Raw genomic sequence first — 23,803 nt, forward strand, 5'->3', positions numbered from 1 at the left:
ATAATTAAATGAGCCCATCCTATTATTTCTAGTCCTACATGGTCTGTTTTGCCTTACCCAAGAAAAAACAAGATAAATCTAGTTCTAATTGTTCTAATTGTTTCACCAAAATGTCCAGTTAGTTTTGTATGTCATATAATTTCCTCTAATGCAGTTAGCAGAATTTATATCAAACACTGGACTAAATACATCAAAGCAGTTTGTTTCCCTTGGGTTTTTGAGTCTTTTTAAAACTTTTTTGTCTTTATTAAACTAATTTTATTTTACTTTAATTTTAAAAATATTTACTTAATGTATTCTCACAAGATGGCAAGGAAACCTTGGTTAAATTTCTCTAGAATTTTAGGACTATTTATTTACTAGCAAAGTAAGGCAAATATTATACAATTATCATATAAACAATGGTATGTAGAGAAAAAATTATTAAGTAACCAAATTAGTTTAAAATGTACCATATATTAACTTGTGATTAAATGGATAATTATTCCAGTTCTCCAATTAAGAAAGTAGTTACTTGTATGTAATGTAATTATAGATAGCTGAAAATGACTTGGTTACATCAATTCAAAAAATAAGTAAACTAAACATCTTGTATTTAAAATATAAAGTATTGTATCTGTTATATCTTCGGTTCAGTCGTTCAGTCGTGTCCGACTCTGTGACCCCATGAATCGCAGCACGCCAGGCCTCCCTGTCCATCACCAACTCCCGGAGTTCACTCAAACTCACGTCCATCGAGTCAGTGATGCCATCCAGCCATCTCATCCTCTGTCGTCCCCTTCTCCTCCTGCCCCCAATCCCTCCCAGCATCAGAGCCTTTTCCAATGAGTCAACTCTTCGCATGAGGTAGCCAAAGTACTGGAGTTTCAGCTTTAGCATCAGTCCTTCCAAAGAACGCCCAGGACTGATCTGCTTTAGAATGGATCTTGGTTGTATCTTAACAGTCAACTTTTGCTATACATAAATTTGCAAGGGAATGTCTATGTATTTGAAAAAAAGAAATTGTAATTCATTTGCCATCTGGTTTTACAAATGGAGAGTAGTGTGGGCAAAATGGGTTGTGCTCAATCGCTTCAGTCTTGTGTGACTCTTTGTGACCTATGGACTGTAGACTGTAGGCCTAGTGTCTGTCCATGGGATTCTCCAGGCAAGAATACTGGAGTGGGTTGCTGTGCCCTCCTCCAGGAGATTTTCCAAACCCAGGAATCAAACCCATATTTCTGGCATCTCCTGCATTGCAGGCATCTTCTTTACCAATGAGCCAAATAAGATGAATCAATTGATGGAAAACAAGTTTGTAAAACTCTAAGCCAAGTCAGAGTGTGCAGCTATAATCAAGTTTAGATAATAATGTTACCAAGTTTTAAAATGACTGTGCTTAATTTTATTAATAATAATCAAATTCACTCCTAAATCATACAAATATGACTTCATTAGAACTTGAATATAGGTTTCAGGATAGAACATGATTCTTTTAGATTCCCAGATTCTCTTTTCAATTGTTGAGAAAAGCCAAATACCTAGTGACTAAGGATGATGGCTAACATTTACAAACAGATTTTTATGTGATAGGCCTTTGTAAATTATTTTCACATATAATGCATCATTTCATTTAATTCTCAAATAAAAGTTTGCTATTTTTATCCTTATTTTAGCATAATAAAATTAAGCTACACAAAAGTCACTTCTTCAAAGATAGGATGGAATTCCAAGTCAGGACTCTTCACTAGAGTCCCTTCTCTAACCACTGTGTGATACTTCTCTGAGGGAAAATCCAACGGGCTTCAGGTGGTGGTGGCAGGGGGGTTCATCTACAAGGTGGAACTGCAAAATGCTTCAAAAGCATGATAGAAAAAAGAGAGTCAACCTCATTGTCAAAAGTCAGAGCCAGCTCTGTTTCTTTATACGACTTAATGATCATGCACTCTTTTGAAAGCAAGCCTATACCATACTTACACATTACCAGGCTAACACTTGATTAATAGTTATAGTTAGGTCACTGACTGTCAAAAGAAACAAAATGCATTTACAATTACATTTACAAGAAATGCTTAACATAGCAAAATTTGCACAGAATAATGGCTGTAATATATTGAGCATTTATTTTGTGCCAAGTGCTACCCATTACTTAATTTAATAACCATAATATCCCTATGATGTAAGAATTATTATTCCTAGTTTTATTCCTAAATTCCTAATAAATAAATAGAGTTTAAGAGATATTTAGTGACTTTAATGACAATTTTCAAAGTAAGAAAATGATATAAATATGATTTTCTGAATCTAATTCCAGATGGTTTTATTTCTACAGTAAACTGCAATGCAAAAATATTTCACTACCACCTGATAACTGTTTATACTACCTGTACTATGTTTATTCATTTTTGTAATACTGTATATAAATGCCCATTTTATCTAGATTCACAGTATAACCTTTAGTCCCCCCCCAATTTCAATCTAAATTATGTCAGTTATCTTCTCTATGTCCCCAGATCTTGTTTTTGACCAAAAAGATACCATAACATCCATATGTTATTAAGATGACTGAAAAACTGAACTCACAGTAAGTTTCTTTCTTCTGTATGGAACCAAGAATCTAGAGATTATAATATCTATGCTGCTAAGTCACTTCAGTCATGTCCGACTCTGTGTGACCCCATAGACGGCAGCCCACCAGGCTGCCCTGTCCCTGGAATTCTCCAGGCAAGAACACTGGAGTGAGTTGCCACTTCCTTAATATCTATATACTTGCATTTTCTCATGCAGATCATCTATGACATGAGAAAATGACCCTAATTATATATAGCACAGATCGTCATAGAATACTTAGTAGTATTACATTAATATTTACTGGTATTTTACTCCATTTTCATTGCTTCTCTTTGGCCTTCAATGGTAGCATCAATTATACTTTCTATCTCTTCTTTGAAATTTCAAAATGCTTTCTGTGGATTTTGTAAGCATGTATCTGTACAACATGCAGTTAAAATAGCAACAGAAAACCGTAACCTCATTATGCACTTGTACTACATTCAGTATCCACCTTGCTTAACATTTTAAGAATCCTGAAGCAAGGATCTTATTTTCAGGAATATCAATGAATCACCCCTGAAATGCTTCTCCTTTCTCTTCCTAAAATTATAGTAAAATGCTAGTGCATAATGTTTGGTGAATGAAGTTAAGTGATGAGCTATATCTGTTACAGTAAAAGAGAAAAAAAAAACTTTCAGAAATAAATTAAATGATATTTTGACTTGTTACACTAATGGAGAAAAGCTTATTACTCCTTGATCATACATCTTTCTCGAAGTGCATCTGAAGGTCTCTTTGCCATTGGCATCAACCAGCTGAAACATTAAGCTCATTTGGCTCCTTTAGTGGAAAGATCCAGTTTGACCTAAGTCAATGAAGGTAAAAAGAGCATATGATTTAGGGGCTCTAATGCAGTAGTTAATAGCTCTGCTAGAGTAGCACGTTTTATGTCCCCAGTGCATGCTTCCTATTTCATTCACTTTAATTATTCAACATTTTAGGTAGAGTTCTTTCCATCCAACTTCCGTGTTGTTTTAGAGTTAATTACTGTTCATAATCATAGTATTTTATCACTGAGGAAGAAGAAAGAATCATTCTCTGAAGTCATGTATTTTCTCTGCAATACTAGGATTATTCCCTTAAGGATATTTTGTGTACTTTGTCCTTTTTTGTTATAGCTGTCTTTAGCTGTATCATTCTCCCTGAAAGATCATTTGATCTATTGTTCAATTCATGGATTTTGTGATTTTTTTTTTTTGTTTAAACACAAAATGTACATTTCATTTTCTTAATTTTATCTAAGTTTCACTAGATAAAATAGTTTATAATGGCATAAGTAATTTATCTCCACTTTCTAACTACATCTATACAAAAAATAGCCATAAAAAATATCAAAGCATAATTTTATCTATACTACATAATGTTGAATTGATATTTTACTATTTGATTGTTAAAATGAAAATCTTAAAATATTTATTATCCAAAGTACCATATAAAGTAACCTCCAAGAGAAAAGTAAACTAAATGTTTCCTTAAACAATTATAGTCTTCTAAAATTTTAGTTTTAATAGTTAATAAAACATTCACTTGGTATAAAATTCAGAAGGTACTGGAAATTATACAATTAAAAGAACCCCTCACCCATGTTTTCCCCAATCAGCTCATTATCTCAAACAAATACACCATCAGTCTTCCAAAGATATTCTTTCTTACTTATTACTTACAAAAGCAAAACAAATGCATATATACCTACATTACTATATATAGTGAGAAATTATGAAACACCAGTGGTAACATAAAAATTATTTGTAACTTGATTAGTCTACTTAATATATCAATATACATCTTTTCATAATTTTAATATTAGGTCTGTCTCATTTTTGCTACCAAACTTGTAGCAATAGAAGTAGTCACATTCAGAATTTATTTGAAAGAATTAACAGGATTTTCTGAGTGTCAAGTATGACTCCAAATTTTCTGGTTTGAAAAACTGAAAGGATGGAGTTGACTTAACACACATGAAGAAGATTGTAAATAAACCCAGATTTTTGTGAAATGATCAGGAGCCTGTGTTTTAACATATTAACTTTGAGATACATATTATACATCATGTGTATATATGATCATATATTTTGTATAAATATATGTATACACAGACACACACATATATATGGAACTTTACATCTGTCTCTACTTTAATGAGAGTTTACATCCATAATGGATGTCAAATTATATCAAAATTAGTTCTAAAACTATGGCAAGACTCATATGTATTTTTGGTCACTTTAAATATTTGCAGATCAGGTTATCAGTTCTATATAATTAGCATGCTGATTGTCTAGTAATTAAATAGGATGTTTTAAAGTTATATTTTTTCTAAAATTTCCATACTGGAGATTGATATACATTATATCAGAAATATATCAAATTATAGCAGAAATTTACTGTAAGTATTCAAGAAAATCTGTAAATGTTCAAGAAGTTTACCAAATGTTCAAGAAGTTCCAAAAGCATCATTCCCATTCTATTCTCTATAAATGGTGCCTCTTGGAGTAGAACTTAAGAGTTCCTGGTTTTGTATTTGTCTTTTTATTTCTGTAAATCTATATGAGAGTTCAAAAGCAGCTCAGATACTGATAAATAACTTCATGATTTAAAAGTAGCCTATTGACTAATGTACACCTTCCCAAACCATCTTTGGCCTACTCAGCATAAAATTCTAAGCAGACACATTCTTTTTGATAACTTCTAAATAAAATTGCTTAGGTCACTTTCCTGGCCCAAAGTTACTACTGATTGAGCATCTCATACAAACTAAACCTTTCCAAAGGGGTTTCTTTTTTTTTTTTTTTTCCATTCTTTCTTACCCTAGTACTCCTGGTTTCTACAAAGACCATCAAGGACCCCTCTTAGTATTTGCCTCCTCCTGCTTAAGATTTGCTCCCTTAAAACAAGCATACAGCACAGTCAGATAAGACTTTGAGGTGAGGTAACTGTGTAACTAAACCAGAATCAACAGTCATGGGTTAGTTTGCTCAGCCTATCTTATCTATACAAGGTTATTTTACGGGCAAATTTGAACTTTCTTTGATTCATAAAGTGAAAAATGCCCATTTTTTTCCTTTGTAAATTTATTTTAAATAAGTAATTCTGAATGCAGAATTTGTGGGCTGTTAAAATTTCAATTGGATTGGAAAGATGAGAGGTAAACCAAAACTTTCTTGAATTCCTATTAATATATATCTCACAAATATACCCATTTGAAACAGAAGAATGGAGAGGAGGAGTCAAGAACAAGGGGAAGGGGAAGAAAAAAAGGAAATGCTACAGAATGCTTGAAAGAATATTCTGTTATGCTTATAGAATGTACATTTTCTGTATTCACCAGTATTAGAGAGGGTATTTGTGCACTTACACTTATTATCATTTGCATTAAACACAGTAGCCAATTCTTATTGACTATAGGTATCAAGTTAGGTTGTGTCTCAATGCTTCATTTCCCAAATTACCTTTAAGCCTATAATAAGGTTGTTTCTGTCTTCAGTTTTTTTAGTACATGCATAAAACAGTAATTATAAAGCATAAGTGATACAATGTATTTTTTAAATTGTTGTTTCCAAGACCGTTATATTCAGTGAGTCTCAGGCATATGATAAAAATACATTTGATTTACTTCTTTAATTATGTTGTTCATCAAATTTTAAACGTAATGCCATAAATAATGGAACCTCCATAGCTAGAAGTTCAACTTAGAGAAAATTTCTAATTTTAAATGTATAGTAAATAATTTGCTTACAGTGGCATCTCTTTGATAAAGGTATCTATTTCATAGTTTCCCAACCTTTTGTCAGACGGGGGAGTCATATTCAACTGGTCTGTGATTACCATTATATAGTTCAGTCACCTAACAAGTTATCCAAAACAAGTGAAGAGCCAATATAACCTACGCCAATGCAGAAGAATAGAGCTGTTTTGTTCTGTCTGTGAATAGTAAAGTATCATTCACGACTTAAAAGTGGCTGCTGATTAGAAGCAGTAACAAAGTGAAATGGGTTTCAGCTTTTTACTCCAAGGTTGCCCTTCTGGTTGTTATTGTTCAGTCACTAAGTTGTGTCTGGCTCTTCATGACCCCATGGACTGCAGCATGCCAAGCTTCCCTGTCTTTCACTATCTCCCGGAATTTGCTCAGTGATGCCATCCAACCATCTCATCCTCTGCCATCTCATCCTCTGTCACCCCCTTCTCCTGCTGTCAATCTTTCCCAGCATCAGGATCTTTTCCAATGAGTCGACTCTTCGCATCAGGTGACCAAAGTATTGGAGCTTCAGCATCAGTCCTTCCAATGGATATTAAGGGTTGATTTCCATGGCTACATTAGGCTTATAGAAAATTATCTTCTCTAGTCTCTGACCTTCAGAAATCACAGTCTAGCATCTGCCAACATTTTAGACTGGAACCAAAGATAAATCTTCTTCCTTACATAGTGGACCCTGTACTTAAATGTTTCATTTAGGATTCCAAGATTCATTTTAAGTTTTGATTCTTTATGAAGCTTGTTTCTTTTTCCACCACCTCAGTACCAATTCAGAGAAGGCAATGGCACCCCACTCCAGTACTCTTGCCTGGAAAATCCCATGGACGGAGGAGCCTGGTAGGCTGCAGTCCATGGGGTCGCGAAGAGTCGGACACAACTGAGCGACTTCACTTTCACTTTTCACTTTCATGCATTGGAGAAGGAAATGGCAACCCACTCCAGTGTTCTTACCTGGAGAATCCCAGGGACGGGGGAGCCTGGTGGGCTGCTGTCTATGGGGTCACACAGAGTCGGACACGACTGAAGCGACTTAGCAACATCAGCAGCAGCAGCACCAATTTGGTTAGGGGCCTCACCAGTGTCTCTCCTCACCACAGTGCCCATATCACTTTCTTTGTCATTCCCTCCTTCGTGTTTAAATCGTGTCCCATTAAATGCTATGGTGCTTGGTGTTAAGGCCTGTACCGGCACAGTGGAAGGCACATACTAGGAATCCAGTGCATGAGTTAAATGAATGATCACATCTATGAATGATCATTGGTCTGGACACAAGTACCATCCTATTGGTTGATCTCCCAGCAATATTTCCTCAATGCCCCAGTACTTTCTTTCTTCACTGCAACTACTTAGAGTTCTTTTTTTCTCTTTATTTTTCCACAAATCCCTTTAATTTAAATCACAAATCCCTTTAATAGATCCCTTAATTAATAGATTAAAATAAAAGATGAAAATGTATCAATAACCAGGTGACTACAGAATTCTTTGCCTCACTTTTGCATTAATGAGGTCCTGAATATTCAAAGGGATGCTGACAATGTAGAGTCAGTCAGTTCAGTCACTCGTGTCTGACTTTTTGCCACCCCATGGACTTCAGCACAACTATGGAAAGTAGAAGCCAATTTCCAGGAGTAGCTAATTCAGCTGAGATAAATAATCAGTATATAACCAAAGTTTGCCACATGTGATGCAACTGATTATGATTTTTACCAGTTTGAGCTTTAAATCCTATATGTTTGCCAGTTTCTTTTTCACTGGCTCATGTATTGCCTGTCTCAAGGAATTTTAAAAAATAAAACAGGTGATTTTTCTGTTCTGAAAAATAACAATGAAAACAAAACCTTTCTTTAAAAATCACTTTCCTAGGAGAATTATTATATGGCAGTATTCATTCTATAACATAATGTTGAATAAAGTGTTGGAATAGAGAGACAAACCTATAATTACATTCATTAATCTTATTTTTTCAACATTCAACAATGAACTATTAACAATTTTGTTAGATGTTCAGACTTCATAAATACTTCAGCTCCCTAAAGATTATTTAAATTTCACTCAAATAGAACTATTTTTCCTTTAAAAACTTTCTGATGCTTTGCAAGTTCCCATTCTTCCTTTGAGGGCAGGGAGGAAATAAGATGAAGAAGACTGCAGAACAAAAAGCAATTTGTTCTATTACTAATAATAATTACATAATCATGATCTGCCACTGCAGTTGTTTACTGGGTATTTCCTGTGTACATGGCATTGAACTTCCAAAGATACAGGTCAAGGGAGGGAGAGTAGCACACAGCTTCTTTCCAAAGAATCTACAGGGAATTGACTGCTATTTTTTTTATAGGAAGGTGTCTGGACTCTGTTCCAACATCAGAAGCCTCCAAACACAGAACTGTTTAATAAGCTTAGTGATGTACAAGAAACATTTGTCAGAAAGAAAACTCAAGGATCATGATTTCAAAGTGACTCAAACGGAGCTTTTTACTACAAAGGGTCTTTTCAATTAGAATGCTGGAAATCAGACAATGCTCTAAGATGTAAGGTAATGAGGGCAAGCAAGTGGAGGCTGCCTATGGCTTGATTTAATTCAGCTCCTTGAAGAGACCTAGGGTGCAGCAGATACCAATTCCTTCCATTTCTCTTGTTTCTGCTTTGAGTATCTTTATATATAGTCTGTTATTCCTTCATGTCTACTGTGAAGCAGCTATTAGTTTTAAAAAGCTTTTGTTTCCAAGAGGTAACCTTTTACTTTTCCCACAACAAGAAAATAAAATTACTAAATAGCACAAGCGTGGGCCTGTTTCTAATCATGGGGAGATTAAAGGAAAGGATCATCTGACAGTCTATGGATGTTGGAAACATCAACTAATGACCTTTATTACTAACGACCTAGGCCCTCAGGCAATGAACCTAGACAGCCTGATTAAGAGAGAAGCCTGCTGGTTTTTACAGCTATATAAAATAGAAGGCGTCTTTGTGTTAATAGAACAGGGATAGAGCAGAGAAAATAAAGTGTTAAGAATGAATGAGCTATAAAAAAAAGGACTTTTTCCTTCCTTTGTGCTACATGTTTGAAAATTAACAAATGTGAAGGCTCAGAAATAATTTTGAACTAACCTGTGGGATCAAATCTCTGGAATTGACAAATCTAACAATAACAACAAAAAAAGCACTTACCATCAAATTCTGTGAACTTGGCCTATACATGCTCCAGAAAACCTGTTGTCTAAAGGAAGCTACATCAAGCACCTGAGATTTAGCAGAGTCCTGGCCAAATTCCCACCTGACTTCAGCAGTGAGTTTAGCCATTAATATAAAAATAGTTCTCAGGGGTCTCTCCTGTTAAGTGTTCTTTCTGTTCTCCTGAAGTGGCCCAGGGAACTGCTCTACTGCTCCTCTTGGCAGGGTGTTATTTTACACAGGCACCACCCACTGCCTAAAACACTTCCTTCAGATTATTGTCCAAACTTTATTTAACCATTGTTCCTCCATTTATTCCTGTCCTGGAGGTTTAATTAATGCAGCTGATTCATATCAGTCTTCCATTGTAAAAAGAACTGTTCATTGATTTTCAACCATTAAAATGTCTAAAGAGAAACTTTATGTAGTTGTTTTAGAAAATTTCCTTATTAAAAATAATTTACAGTAGAAGTAATGTGAAAAAACATAAAAGAAGATTATATAAAATTAAAATACTCATACTCCAAACAGCCCCTAGAAATAATTAATTAATAATTGGTTATATTTCTAAACAATTTTTCTTTCTAAAAAAAATTGAGTTCACAGAGTATGTAGAATTTGTGTACTACTCTTTGTGTTTAGCTATACTGTATGTTGTGAGAATTTTCCCAGGTATTGAGAAATATCTCATATTTTGGTGGCAGAAATGTAAAGTGATACAACTGTTTTGGGAAACTGGCAGCTTCTTGTAAAGTTAAACATGTTCTTGACATATGATCCAGTAATGCACCTCATCTGACGTATTTGGCCTAGAGAAATGAAAATGTATAATCACGCCAAAATCTGTTTCTAAATGATGTCAACTTTATTGTTAATCACCAAAACTGAAATCAAGAAATTTGCATTTCAGTTGTTGAATAAACTGATACAATGTAATTTTACTTGACTATAAGAGGAATAAAATTTTCATTAATGCAGTAATATGGATATATCTCAAATGCATTTTGCTAAGTGAAAAAAGTTAAACACTCAAATACGTTGAACAATGATAATAATTCTACTGTAATAATAATTTTTTTTTAAATAAAAAATAGTATTTTTAAGTTCCTGAGTTTACAGACCACTATATTATTCTACATCATACAAAATAGCATTGGGAATTTATTTTTAAAAGAATATTTCTATATGTTTTTCTTTTTAATACTCAAAGTATTTCAAATAACACTCATTACAATGGTAAAAGGTGAGTTAGAAAATAAGATAATAATTGCATAGAGGGTAGCTTATATGTATTTGGTGAGGAAATTAACTGTTCATTTGTGGCCCAACCAAAAATTACAAGTTTAGAATGCTGTATTACTGGTATTAATAGCAATTCTCCTACTCATCTTCATATATATTTGCATTATACATTTCATTGAATATTGTGGCTGATTGAATTTTGTAACATGTCAAGCTTTAATATTCAAATGCTACTCTGGTGACGGTTTAAAAGTTTGGGTTGACCAAAAAGTTTGTTTGGGTTTTTCTTTAACATCTTATGGAAAAGTAAGACATATCTTTAAATCATTGTTACAAAAAAAAAAAAATTAACTGTCTTTATGTGACTATATTTTGGAGTGTATTTTATTTGAAATCTTGAGAGTTTAAAATGGCTAAAATGACTTTTCTACCTTTTGTAACAATGCAATTGAATTCAGCAAGCATATCTTTACATCTGTATCATTCATTATTCAACAAATATTTATTACAAGCACCTATGCTAGATGTTGCCAGTATTGAACAAAACCAGGTAGAAAAGAATTTGGTAATTCTGGTGCTTAGATTCTAATAAGGAGAGAAAGTAAAGAAATTATGGAAGAGAGAGTTACATGCTTGACAGCTTTGTGGGAGGGTTGAGACTCCCTCAGCAGTGTCTCCCTGAGGAGGACGTTGAAGTTGAGACCAAAGAACAATAGTATGAAGAGATGTGGAGAAAATATTCAGTTAGAAGGAAAACCATATGTAAAATCCTGAGGCAAAAAAGGTCCTTGTTTCCTCAGGGAACAAAGAAGTCAGTTGCTGAGGACAGTGAACAATGTAAAAGAGGTAGTAACGTGATGTTGGAGAATAGAGCTGCTCCTGCTGCTGCTAAGTCATTTCAGTCATGTCCGACTCTGTGCGACCCCATAGACGGCGGCCCACCAGGCTCCCCCGTCCCTGGGATTCTCCGGCAAGAACACTGGAGTGGGTTGCCATTTCCTTCTCCAATGCATGAAAGTGAAAAGTGAAAGTGAAGTCGCTCAGTTGTGTCCGACTCTTTGTAACCCCGTGGAATGCAGCCTACCAGGCTCCTCTGCCCATGGGATTTTCCAGGCAAGAGTACTGGAGTGGGATGCCGTTGCCCTCTCCAGAGAATAGAGCTAGGTATACACAATAACATATAGATCATAGAAGTGTTGAGGTGGAAGTTGAGTACACTACAAGATTCTTATTCCTCTTGGTGCTACAGAAAAATGAGAATTTTCATTTCTCAGGAGGGAAACAAAATATGAGGACTCTTATCCCTTTACCTAAGAGGGAAAATAGAGTATATAAGACTCAGACCCATGTGCATCCTCATTTTGGCTTAAGGGCTCTCGGGATGGATGTAATTCCCTCCATACCCTGCTCTCCATGAGGTCTCCATCAGCCCAGGTCTGTTTTGTAGAGGCAGATCTATCGGTCTCTCTTTCTGTGAAGCACTGATTCCTGATATTCATGCCTTTCTATCTACAAACTCAAAAATGCTCTTGAGTGGATGACCCATGGTCTAGCTGGGTGACAAATACATCTGTTTTTGCCATATTACTCACAAAATGTAATAACAAACATTTAGTGAGACTTTCCTACTGCTTAAACATCTGAACTCATTTAATCCTTACAACAATCCTAGGAGGTGAATGTGATTACTTTTTCTATCTTATAAACAGGGAAACTGGATACAAAGAATTTAAGTAACTCAGTGTCAAGTACACAGCTTAGTAAGTAGCAGAGTTGAGATCTGAACCCCTGGTGTCTGGCTCCTAAGTGTATGGTCTTAGTCACATGTTCTATTCTATCGTATGCTTGCGGTAACCTTATTATTGCTACCTGTTGACATTCACACCTTTAGTATGGAAGGGGACCTATTATTTGTTTCTAAGCTATAGGATAAGGCAAAAAACTGGTAAGTCACTTCTAAGATTGCAGTTTCTGTCTTGCTGGGAGACTTTCTTGACTCTCGCCCTTGCTCGTTTGGATGAAAGAAGCCAGCCATTGGAACCGTCTACATGGCAAGGAACTGAGAGAATGGCCTCTGCCCAATAATCAGCAAGAGCCTGAGGCCTCTGCCTGATAATCAAACTAAATTTGAATCTTGCCAACCATCATTTGAGCTTGAAAGTAGATCCTTTCCTATTTGAGTTTTAGATGAATCCCTTCTCCTGGTCAAGACCTTCACTTCAGCCTTTTGAGAAGCCGTGCAATAGAGTATCTACTAGCTGTGTCTGGATACCCAAAATACAAACTATGAAATAATAAATATGAGGGATTTTTTAGCCACTAAGCATATGGCAGTTTGCAATGCATCAATAGATAACTAATACAAATAGTAACAGGACATGTATATTGGCTTCAGTGCCAATATAGTAGGAATCTGTTGGCACCAGTATATGTTTCCTTGAGCTTCCCAGGGGGCTCAGTAGAAAAAAAATCCATCTGCCAAAGAAGGAGACATGGGTTCAATCTCTTGGTTGCAAAGATCCCCTGGAGAAGGAAATGGCAACCCATTATGGTTTTCTTGCCTGGAGAATCCCATGGACAGAGATGCTGGTGGGCTACAATCCATAGGGTCTCAAAAGAGTAGGTTGCGACTTAGTGACTAAACAACAACAACATCAGTTGTGTTCCTACTTCCCTCCCTCTCTCTCAAGCTGTGATACTCCCACAGCTTGAACCTGGGTCTTCTCTCTTGAGCTGGGTGTCCTTTCTAGAACTATGACCTGTTTCTCTCCAAAAGAGGTCAACAAGGTTGGTCTACTTTTCTGAAGTCACGCTAAGTTGCTTCAGTCGTGTCCGACTCTGTGCGACCCCAGAGACGGCAGCCCACCAGGCTCCCCCGTCCCTGGGATCCTCCAGGCAAGAACACTGGAGTGGGTTGCCATTTCCTTCTCCAATGCATGAAAGTGAAAAGTGAAAGTGAAATCGCTCAGTCATGTCCAACTCTTCGCGACCCCATGGACTGCAGCCTACCAGGCTCCTCCACCCATGGGATTTTCCAGGCCAAGAGTACTGGAGTGGGGTGCCATTGCCTTCTCCCTCTGAAGTCATAGGGACCCACAATGAGGTGATTCCACCCCTGATTAACTTCAGTTTCCTTGCATGACTTTTGTCCTCTCCTGTTCCTCACTGGGCTACCTCTCCCAGAACTGCCCCTCTAAGCACTTGCCTATTTCACATTGACTCACCCCACAGTGCACACTCATAAGAAGTGGAAATACAGCACTATTGGTCTAATTGCATTGTTCTGCTTGGGGAGCCACAAAAATTAGCATAAGAAAATCAATTATTCTAGTAGTCAAGTAGCAAAGGCCAGTATGAAGTTGTTCCTCATATCAGTCCTTAGAGCTTATGTTTGCTTTCCCACTTTTACTCAGAAGCTCAGTGAATGCTTATTGAATGAGCAAAATAATTGAAAGTTATTTGATTGATTTATTTTATGGTAGGCATGTCTGGACAGTGACAATCATCAGAAATGAAAAACACAGGAGAATGGCAAGGTTAGAGAGAGGAAAAATCACTACTTTTTTCTTTAACTGAAAACAAAATTTGCCCTGAAATTAAAGTGACAGATAAAGGAAGCTGACACTAACATACCATTGTCCCTTGCTCCATCCTTAACAGGCCTAAAGTCAGAATGTCTTTCATAAATGCCATGGCCAACTTTCACATGCACACTTTTAAAAACAATTTCATTTGTTAAATTCCCACAGGTTAATGCCATCTGTTTAACAGGTGACTTAAGATGGAATTCAGTTAATTTTTAAATGTCATAAAGGGCAACATGCTATTAAATGCATAAAGATAATTGCATCCCCAGAATTATAAGCCTTCTCTTGTAAGGTTCTGTTGTTGTTGCTGACTTTGGTTTAATATTAATGGGAGATTAAATGAAGAACACAGTCCAGAACACGACACAGGACAATTCCAGCTGAAAGAAGCCTTTTATAAAGTTCATAAATCTTAAAAGAGAGAGAGAGAAAGTGTGAGCAATTTGAAATCTTGCCCTCCAAATAACACAAAACATTCATTAGTATAGTAGGCTACAAGTTAAGAGGAGAGTAATGATTCTAGATGTTGAGATCTGACTAGATACATAAGCTCCATGTGGCAGCTAGAACTTTGAAATGAAGTACTGAAATTACCTACAGCAGATTATTGAGAAAAGTATATGTGTCAATAAGGTATTATGTGCACTAAACTTAACATTTCAAAACCTTCATTTATATAATGATATGAAAAAATAATCATTCTCAGCATTAAAAAGATCCAGGTTTCCTAATTAATCTACCTTTCATTTGTATACTAGATTACTTTTCTCCCCCAGAGAGACCTGCTTCTTTTTTATTTTTTCATCTTTGCAAAATACACCACTGAATACCAGAGACCCATGCCAAAAATCTAGCGTTATCCTAGGGTTCATTTTTAGACTGTAGTTGTATATGCACTCAGTCCTGTGAATTCACCTCTTTATAACACTATGAAGCTACTGCTTCCCCATTGCTACTACAGGTTGCTTTTAAATATGGCTTGCCAGTGCCTCTGGAAAATTCTTCAAAATATTTTCCCTGCTTCTATCTGTGCTCCCCTCGCATTTGTCCTCCATAACTGAAACCAACATGATACCCCTAAGATCCAGTTCGGTCTTATTAACCCTCCTCCTATAAAACCATACGGTGTTCCTCAACACCTTTTAACTAAATTCCTGATCTTTCAAAATGTCATACAGAGTTCTGTAGAATGAAATATGGGTCCTTCAGATTATGTCTTCAGCTAGTTTACTATTAACATAGCCCACTCTGTGCCACTGCTTTGTCAAACTGCTTATATTTTCTTTTTAACCAGACTCCCTTACTCCAGTCTGCATCCTACTTGGTGATGCCATGGCTCTTCTATTCCTACTCGCTCTTCTGGAATACTTTCACTGCTCTGGCCAGCTAGAGAACACCTGGCTACCTTTCAACACTCAACTCAAGATTCTTCATTTCTATGAAACTTGCCTAATCCTTCTCCACCTAAGTAGAATTGACCACTCCTAGACCTTCATCCACAGTCTGCTTTCTATATATTTTCATAATCTATAATACTTTTGTGTTCTTATTTATGTTGGCATCTCCAACAGCTCATAAGCATCTAAAAAAAGACAGTTTAATTAGTTTTTGCATCCTGAGTCACTAGAAACAGTGCCTTAAATGTTCATTCAAAGATTAATGTTAAAATAATGAATACATGTTCTGATCTGTTGTTCCATTTCTACAGTTTTGTTTATTATACACCTGATTGCTATTTGATCAAAAAATTATGAGGTGATTTAAATATACATAAATGTAGGAATAGCCATATTTGACATTATTCATTGTGATTTTTCTTGGATATTACTCCTTTTACTTTGCTTCATTTTCTGTGTCAAGTTGCTAGACCTTGTCCTACTCAATACTTCATGGAAGAGATGAGAGAAAGCAAAAAGAGACATGTCCTGACTATTATCTCCCAAGACACTGGTTGCTTCAATAAATGGAGAAATACTATGTATATAATATACATTTAAGAGGGGTAAATTGAAGAGGGTACTCTCCACACACACTTAAATAGAAAATTTTCCTTTAGAAAAGAGGCAAGTGAGAGATGAGACATGATGAGGACTGGATACTGAAATGGATGGTTTCCTCCCAGAAAAACACTCTGAGTTTTACTTCCCAGTCAGCATTGTGGAAGTGGAGAAAAAAAGGCAAGCCCTCAGACAGCCTTCCAGGGATTTCTGTGCCTTTGCATGGATATAGCAGCATGATGCTTATGCCTATGAATTGGCCTGGAAGTACAGAAAACAGAGGAAGAAATGGGGATAGAAATGACTACGAGGGTGAAACATGGATTGGTAAATGGGTCCAGATAAAACCATGGACCTCACTTGGGCAGGAAGAGAACACTGAGAATCCAATGAGTCTCTCCAATGCCTTGTCCTATGTAAGATTTCCCTAGACTTAGGATGCATTTAGAAAAAGAGAATGGGTTGGCTATATATTAAAATGCTGTGTCTGCCAAAATGGCAGAAATTTGAGTAGTTATAGAAAATAAGCAAAGTTATAAAACAGAGATTCCTACCTGCCACATAAACTTGAGAGTCTATTCCCAGCCAACCAATTGAATTCTTTATAGCTGATTCTTTTCGCAGCTATTTTAATATCAATATTCTTCACTGAATGCTGCATCAGTCACTCAGCTGATTGAGTTAGCCATTCGTATATTATGATTTTCAATCAGGCAACTTTTGTCAATTAAATGCAAATGCATATGCCTCAGGGCCTGGGACTATTATGTTTACTGATACTCAACTACAATTAATTCTTGACTCAATTTCAAATTCACTGCATTTTAAGGAATTCAGTGTTTGATTTTACAAGAAAAGTCTTTAGAAAGTTTCACCACCCTCTCGGGCTGATTGAAAATGAGTGATGGACACTTTTCACAGGGAACTTACTGTTTTATATATTATAAAAAGATCTGAGTGATGTTTTTATTTTGTGTCCTCCTCTGTAAGCCCCTGGAGGGTCTATTTCTTTTTTTGTCTTAAACATTTTTGTATCTCCTATGAAGTATAGTAAACTTATATAAAAATAGAGGTGCTCAGTAAATATTAATTAAATTAATGAAAAAAAAAGTGTAAGTCACAATTATATCCTATGAAGCCAAAGTCGCAAATACATGTTAGTACCAAACACATTAGGCTATAAAGGAAACATGCCTATATATGAGGAAGATATTAATACAAAATGAATTATTTCTTAAATAGTATTTCAAATGTAAGTGTTTTTAAAAACAACATATCCTCTTGAAAGTGCCTGTGTCTTATGTGTAAAATTTAAGGATACTTGTAGGGTTTTCTGGGAATGACATGTCACTTTGGAAAAAATCTTCACCTAGATATCCAGGTGGTGAACTAGGTAATCTTCCCTGAGGGATGTTTTCTCTTTGTGTACATGGGAGTCTGAGTAATATCTCTTGGAGATTGTCTTATGCCATGAGGTGAGGTACTGCATTAGGTACCAGCTGCAATTTCCACATGACTTTTTCCTCCAGTTTCAGAAAAACACGTTGAAATAGACACATCTGAACATGATAAATGCAGGGATCACTGTAGCAGAGCCTGTGCTCTGCAGGAAAGGATGCAGGCAGTCAGTCAGATGGAGAGTTTAAAAGGGCATCCTGGCCACCTAGATAATCTGAAAACCATCAAAAGTGATAAATTTTGTGATATTCCCAGGTCATGTTCCAGCTTCACAGTTTGAGTATAACCAAAGTTCAATTTGTGATCCAATTTCTCTCTTATACACTATCAAAGTATGGTTTCCTTCTTGACAATATCACATTGTTAACCCAAGTTTCACTTACCCACTCATACCGTTTGTTGAACTCCACTAATTCTTATATTATTCATTTCTAAAAATGAGATTGAATTTATGTTTTATATGTTCTAAGTGTTCAATATTTTCTTATTACAATTCTGTCCAATATTTATCATTCACATGCACACATGTACCCTGCTACTCATATATTAATAGTGTCTGCTTTGAATTATTTCTACCAGATGTCCCCACTAAACTGATGAAGCATGACAAATGAAAAATATGATTTGTTTTGTATCATCAATACCTGACAACAGGTTACTATCTCTTAGAAAATTAGTTTATTGACTCTTCATATTTTTTTTTCAGTATCTACTTTGTTCTAGGGACTGTGATTGGCACTGGAAATACATTCAACTAGGTTGCTCTGAAAGCCCTAAACAGAAAAGTGCTCACCAATGACTCAGAATGAGGACGTCATAGTGCTGGTAATGAGGGCCTTCTGAGTCAAATGGCAGAAATTTAGGAGTGCCTGACTGAGCCCTCCTCACACTCCTCATACTTCCACTGAAACACAATACAAAATAAAAGGTGATATGAAAATATTTAACAGCACTGGACGTATATATAGGGTTTTAACGTGACAGATATCAAGAGAATGCTCACTAACCAGAGTTCTAATGAAGCCTTGAGGCAAACAGCAAGTGCACACAAAGAAAAAACCGAGTATGCATTTCATTTCACTCATGGGTACTGCAGTCACACAGACCCAGTCTCTTTTGTGGCCATAGGGAAGTAAGTCACCCCCTTGTAATATTGGACCTAGTTTATACAGCATTCAAAGCTGGTTCTAACCCTTGTCCCTGCCCCACACCTCTTTGGCAATAATTTTTTCTTAATTCAAATTCTAAAAACATGTTGTATTTGAAGGAGAAGAAAAGATGTGTTAGTACTATATGTCTGGTGATAGCTATCATGGACTTCACCTTGCTAAGGCATAAAAACAATACAATCTAGCCACTGTAGCTCACCATTTCTTATTCTGGGAAGAAAAGCTCTATATAGTCTTTCGAATTGTTCCTAAACAGGTAATTTCTATACAAAACTAGCTGTTTCGTCTGGTTGCTGCTGCTTTTTAATTACTGTAAACACAGAGACATAGAAGATAATACAAAATCTTGACAGTTGTAAATCAAAATATTAACAATTGCTATTTTTCATCTTGATGTTTACTTTTAAAATTTTCTAAAATATACATGTATCATTTTTACAGTCTTGAAAACATAAATGCTCTCCAAAATAATGCTGAGAACCAATTTAAATTAGGTCAGTCTTGTGTTTTCAACAGATACTAGGACAGCTGGGATCTTGCTCCATTGGATTTCATTCAAAGATGATGTAGAATTTTGTGTTCTACACAGGAATTGCCATAGGAGTCAATGGACTTTATGACCTTGGTCAGACTTTAACTAGATAGACTGGCTACGTCAAGGGTCTGAAATATCTACCTCTGAGGAAACTTAGAGTGAAATAAACCAATTTACCAGAACACAGTAACTATTAGAATACTTCTGAAGAAAGTGAGAGTACATTTTGCAAAATATCTTTTCTACCCAAAACTATAGAGAATAGAATACATTTTATAATGATATCATTGATATGCTGTGGCATATTTGATTTCAAGTTTTAATTCAAGGTTTACATGAAATAGGAAAAATAAACTGAGGTATTCAGGTGGCTTTGTATAAGGGTCAAATGGATTTGTTTGTCTTATAAGCAAAAATAGCAGAGTAAAAAACAATAATGATGAAGATAATATAAATAATAAGTGAGAATACTAACACAAAACCTTTGATGATTAGTAAAAAAAAGACCCCATTTTATTTAAGCTTTGCAAGTGCACCAGCATATTATTTTTGGCATTATATATAGTCTGAGAGCACTCAACTTTTCTACTTATTTTTTATTAATTGACATTTCTTAGTAGATTATATGTAATTGGCAAGATAATTTACCCCCTAGTCACTTGCTTCAGATGTATCCTTTTCCTTCTAGATTGGAAAAACGACCTCATTCACTATGAATCTTGAGGTACTCAATTCTTGGAAATTAAAAGCTAGCCCATATTCTTAAAAGTGTGGGGAAGCAAGATATTGTCATGGGCACGGGCGGGAGTTGGTGGGAAGATTTATATTTTGTGTTCAATGGGTCTGTCAATGGATTGCATTTCTTTCCCTGAAACAACAACAACAAAAAAAGAAGACATAACCAAAGACTATATTAATTTGCTCCTAGAGGCTGAATGAACAACATCACTGGACTTGGCAAAACCCTATTGTTCTGCAAGTCTTACTGACACCTGGTGGCTGAATCTTAACAGGCTTCACAATAATCAAGGATGAGCTTTTTGCCGTAAATCTTAATCCAGGATTTGCAACACACTTGACAGTGAGCAAGTGCTAACCACTGACTCCAGTCTAAGGAGAGTGAGAAATTCAGAGTCAAAGCAAAGCCTTGCAATGTATTCATGTTCAAAGGTACTCAGGGGTATTCATTTTCAAGTTTCCACACCTGTTTTCAAGAACTCAATTCATCTGCTGTAGAGAAAATCTGAAAGTTTGGAGGTTGAAGCAAAATAACCAAGAGGTCTTACCGGCCTTAAATTGATTTGGACAAATTTCTCAACATACCAATACATTAATAGAAGTACCAACATTTTTTAAAAAAATCAATATTATGTGGTAGGTGTCCTTTTCATGGTCAGGTTATTTTCCTGCTTCAGATAACAAATAATATAAAAGTCATATAAATTCACAACTCAAAGAAACTCTACACTTTGAATTATTGAGAGACTCAGGCATCCCCATGGTTATAATTTCAATCTAGTGATTCTCAAACTTTAGAGTGCTCAGGGATCCTAGTGTTCTTATTTTAAAATCCATGTCAACGGGAGACAGCCTAGACGATCTGGTTCAGATTCAGCAGATCTTGAGTGAGATTATTAATATGTCCTTGTATCCTTTTTTTTTTCACTGAAGTATAGATGACTTACAATGTTTTGTTAGTATCATGTGCACAGCAAAGTGATTTCAGATTATTTTCCCTTTATATGTTATTACAAAATATTGAATATAGTTCCCAGTGCTGTCCTTGTTGGTTATCTGTAGCATATATATGTATTTTTACTTTTATCCTATCTTTGGACTTGTGTTTACAAATCTCATGGATTCACTCTCCCGACATTAATTTCTTCTGGTCCTTTTCTGATTCTCCCTATTCCTATTGCCTTCATAATCCCCTATATCCTTATTTGTCCACCATCTAGCATAAATTTCTACTTCTTCCAATAACATCATCCTGATTTTTCCTTGGCGAACAACTTCTGCAACCTCAGTCATGTTGAGTCAATTTGATTCAGAAAAGCCTAACCACATGCCCACTGAGGACTGGGAATGTGAGTCAGGCCAGGAGGGTATTCCATTTCCTAGATTATTTCCTAGTCATGAGTGGTTCAAGGATGGGTGGGTGACTTGGATTTAAAGGAGGCTTTATTATGGGAATTACTGAGAAAGAAGCACTATGCCATTGGGTTTACTAGATGGGTAGAAAATGACCTTGGAGATGCTGCTGGCAATGAGTCACTTCATATGAAAAATAAAATCACACAATAAAAACAGCTAACATATGATGAAACATAGCTTTTTTTGCAGTCATTGTTTGAGCATGTAAATACAATGTATTTGAAGCTATACAAGCCTTTGACTTTCCTGTTACATGTATCCATAAATTCCCTTTTGTGTGTTTCTGTTAATTGTTGATACAATAACAGATTCTTTCCTGGCTTGTGAGTACCTTACCTATAAGCTCCTATGTTTTTCCTTCTTTTTGACTACTCTATACCCAATTAATGATAGTATTTGATCCTCCAAAGCAGGGGGGGGAAAAAATGTCTGTCATGGCAATAATGTTATCACAGCCTTAACCTCCTCTTTAAATTCAGAATAATGTAAAAACCTCAAGATTTAATTCCAACATCAACTCATATTATTACCAAACTGGGTTCTTGGACTCGATAATTAATAGAAATTGATAAGGAGTCAGATGAGAAATTCAGGCAAGACTTTACTGAGACTCCTGCTGTAACCCAAGAGAGCAAGAATTAACAAGTGCCTTTGCTGCTTGCTTTTGTGGGGGCGAGTTGTGGAGGGTTGGGGGAGATGATCTGGTGAGCTGTTTCCCTCAACAGGGTGAAGGTGGGGGCATTCTGGTGTTTGGGCCTGAGAGGTGTCTTAGGTGTCTGCCCACCATTAGGTGCTGCTATATGCAGAGATCATGTGTGGTACCCTGTTTTTGCTCCTGGCACCTCAGAAGTCACAGTTGGGGTTTTGGCCTTTTTGTATCTTGTTGCTCATAATTTGTCCCATTGTTCAGGCCTGCAGTCATTTTTAGTCCCTTTTAGTTTCTTTGTATCCTGTTGCTTGAAGAGATTTTTGTCCAGGTGCAAGCAATGCACTAAAGGTTCCCAGGTCCCAGCCTGTCTCAGCATCACTGCCCCCATTGCTCAGAAATCCTCCAACCCCCCTGGAGTTTTGTTTTTTTTTTTTTTTTACAAGCTCTTCCTTCATCCAAATTGATTGTTATAACTATTATTATTTAATTAGCTATTTATTCTGCGCATCCTTTTTTTCTCCAGATGCATAACTTCTAGTCACCCTTCAGGCTGCAGCTGAAATGCCATTTTGAGCAAGACCATAAGGGATCTCCCGGTGGCTCAGCTGGTAAAGAATCTGCCATCTATGTGGGAGACCAGGGTTCGATCCCTGGGTTAGGAAGATCCCCTGGAGAAGGGAATGGCTACCCACTCCAGGATTCTGGCCTGGAGAATTCCATGGACTACAGTCTATGGGGTTGCAAAGACTCAGGCACCACTGAGCAACTTTTACTTCACTTCATCTACAACTCCCTCCCCCTCTTCCTTTTGCTGTATATCATTGCATCATTTTCTTTTGCTTCATTATATTTTTCATGAGTTTCAACTGTGAATTTATGTTCTTTTTTTAATGTCATTCTAGATAACTAAAACTATGTGTTTTATTGAATACCAACAATAGGTACTCATAAATACTATGTTGAAAAGATTATGCAGGTCTCATTTTGGAGTTTTTGTTTTTTCTTAAATAAGGGTAATCTTGTACAACTCAATGAAAAGGAAAGAAGAAATACATTATATTTAAACTAGTTTTTAAACAAAAATAGCGAATTACATTGAAATTTACTGTTTTACATTGTAACTCTAGCAAAATTGTTAGAAATAGTCCATTTAGTTATGTAGTTATCAAAATTTTGCTATAAGTATGTATATGGTTAATGTTCAATATTTTCAACTATTTGTACATCTTGATGTGCACCCCAATATTATTCACACCTGCTTTGGATAATAGCCGAGATGACATATACTGATGCAGACTAGTGGCTGGCAAGAGAACGGATTAATGCATTGTTCCTTTCTCTCTCTCAAAGAGGGGGTACAGATATTCCCTAAGTCAGCCTCATTTCATATTGTATAAAATGATCTCAGTCTTTTTCTGTCCCCTGACTTTTGTTTTTATATAAATTCAGTCTTTTACTTATCTTTTAAAACATCAGTTGTAATCCAATAAAA

General features: G+C 35.9%; 1 long non-coding RNA gene across 2 annotated transcripts in view; it reads left to right on the forward strand.

Moving 5' to 3' along the window:
• Positions 1-23,803, forward strand: part of LOC129657496 (uncharacterized) — a 402,704-nt gene that overhangs the window by 307,267 nt on the left and 71,634 nt on the right. The window contains exons 3-4 of one of the 2 annotated variants that reach the window (XR_008716768.1): positions 18,511-18,732; positions 22,835-23,789. The exons of the other annotated variant lie outside the window; for it this stretch is intronic. This is a non-coding gene — a long non-coding RNA (uncharacterized LOC129657496). Of the gene's footprint in view, positions 1-18,510; positions 18,733-22,834; positions 23,790-23,803 lie in introns of those variants that run through there. 2 annotated transcript variants of the gene reach the window in all.

The sequence above is a fragment of the Bubalus kerabau genome, chromosome 7 (genome assembly GCF_029407905.1).
Source record: "Bubalus kerabau isolate K-KA32 ecotype Philippines breed swamp buffalo chromosome 7, PCC_UOA_SB_1v2, whole genome shotgun sequence".
Lineage (NCBI taxonomy): Eukaryota > Metazoa > Chordata > Mammalia > Artiodactyla > Bovidae > Bubalus > Bubalus kerabau.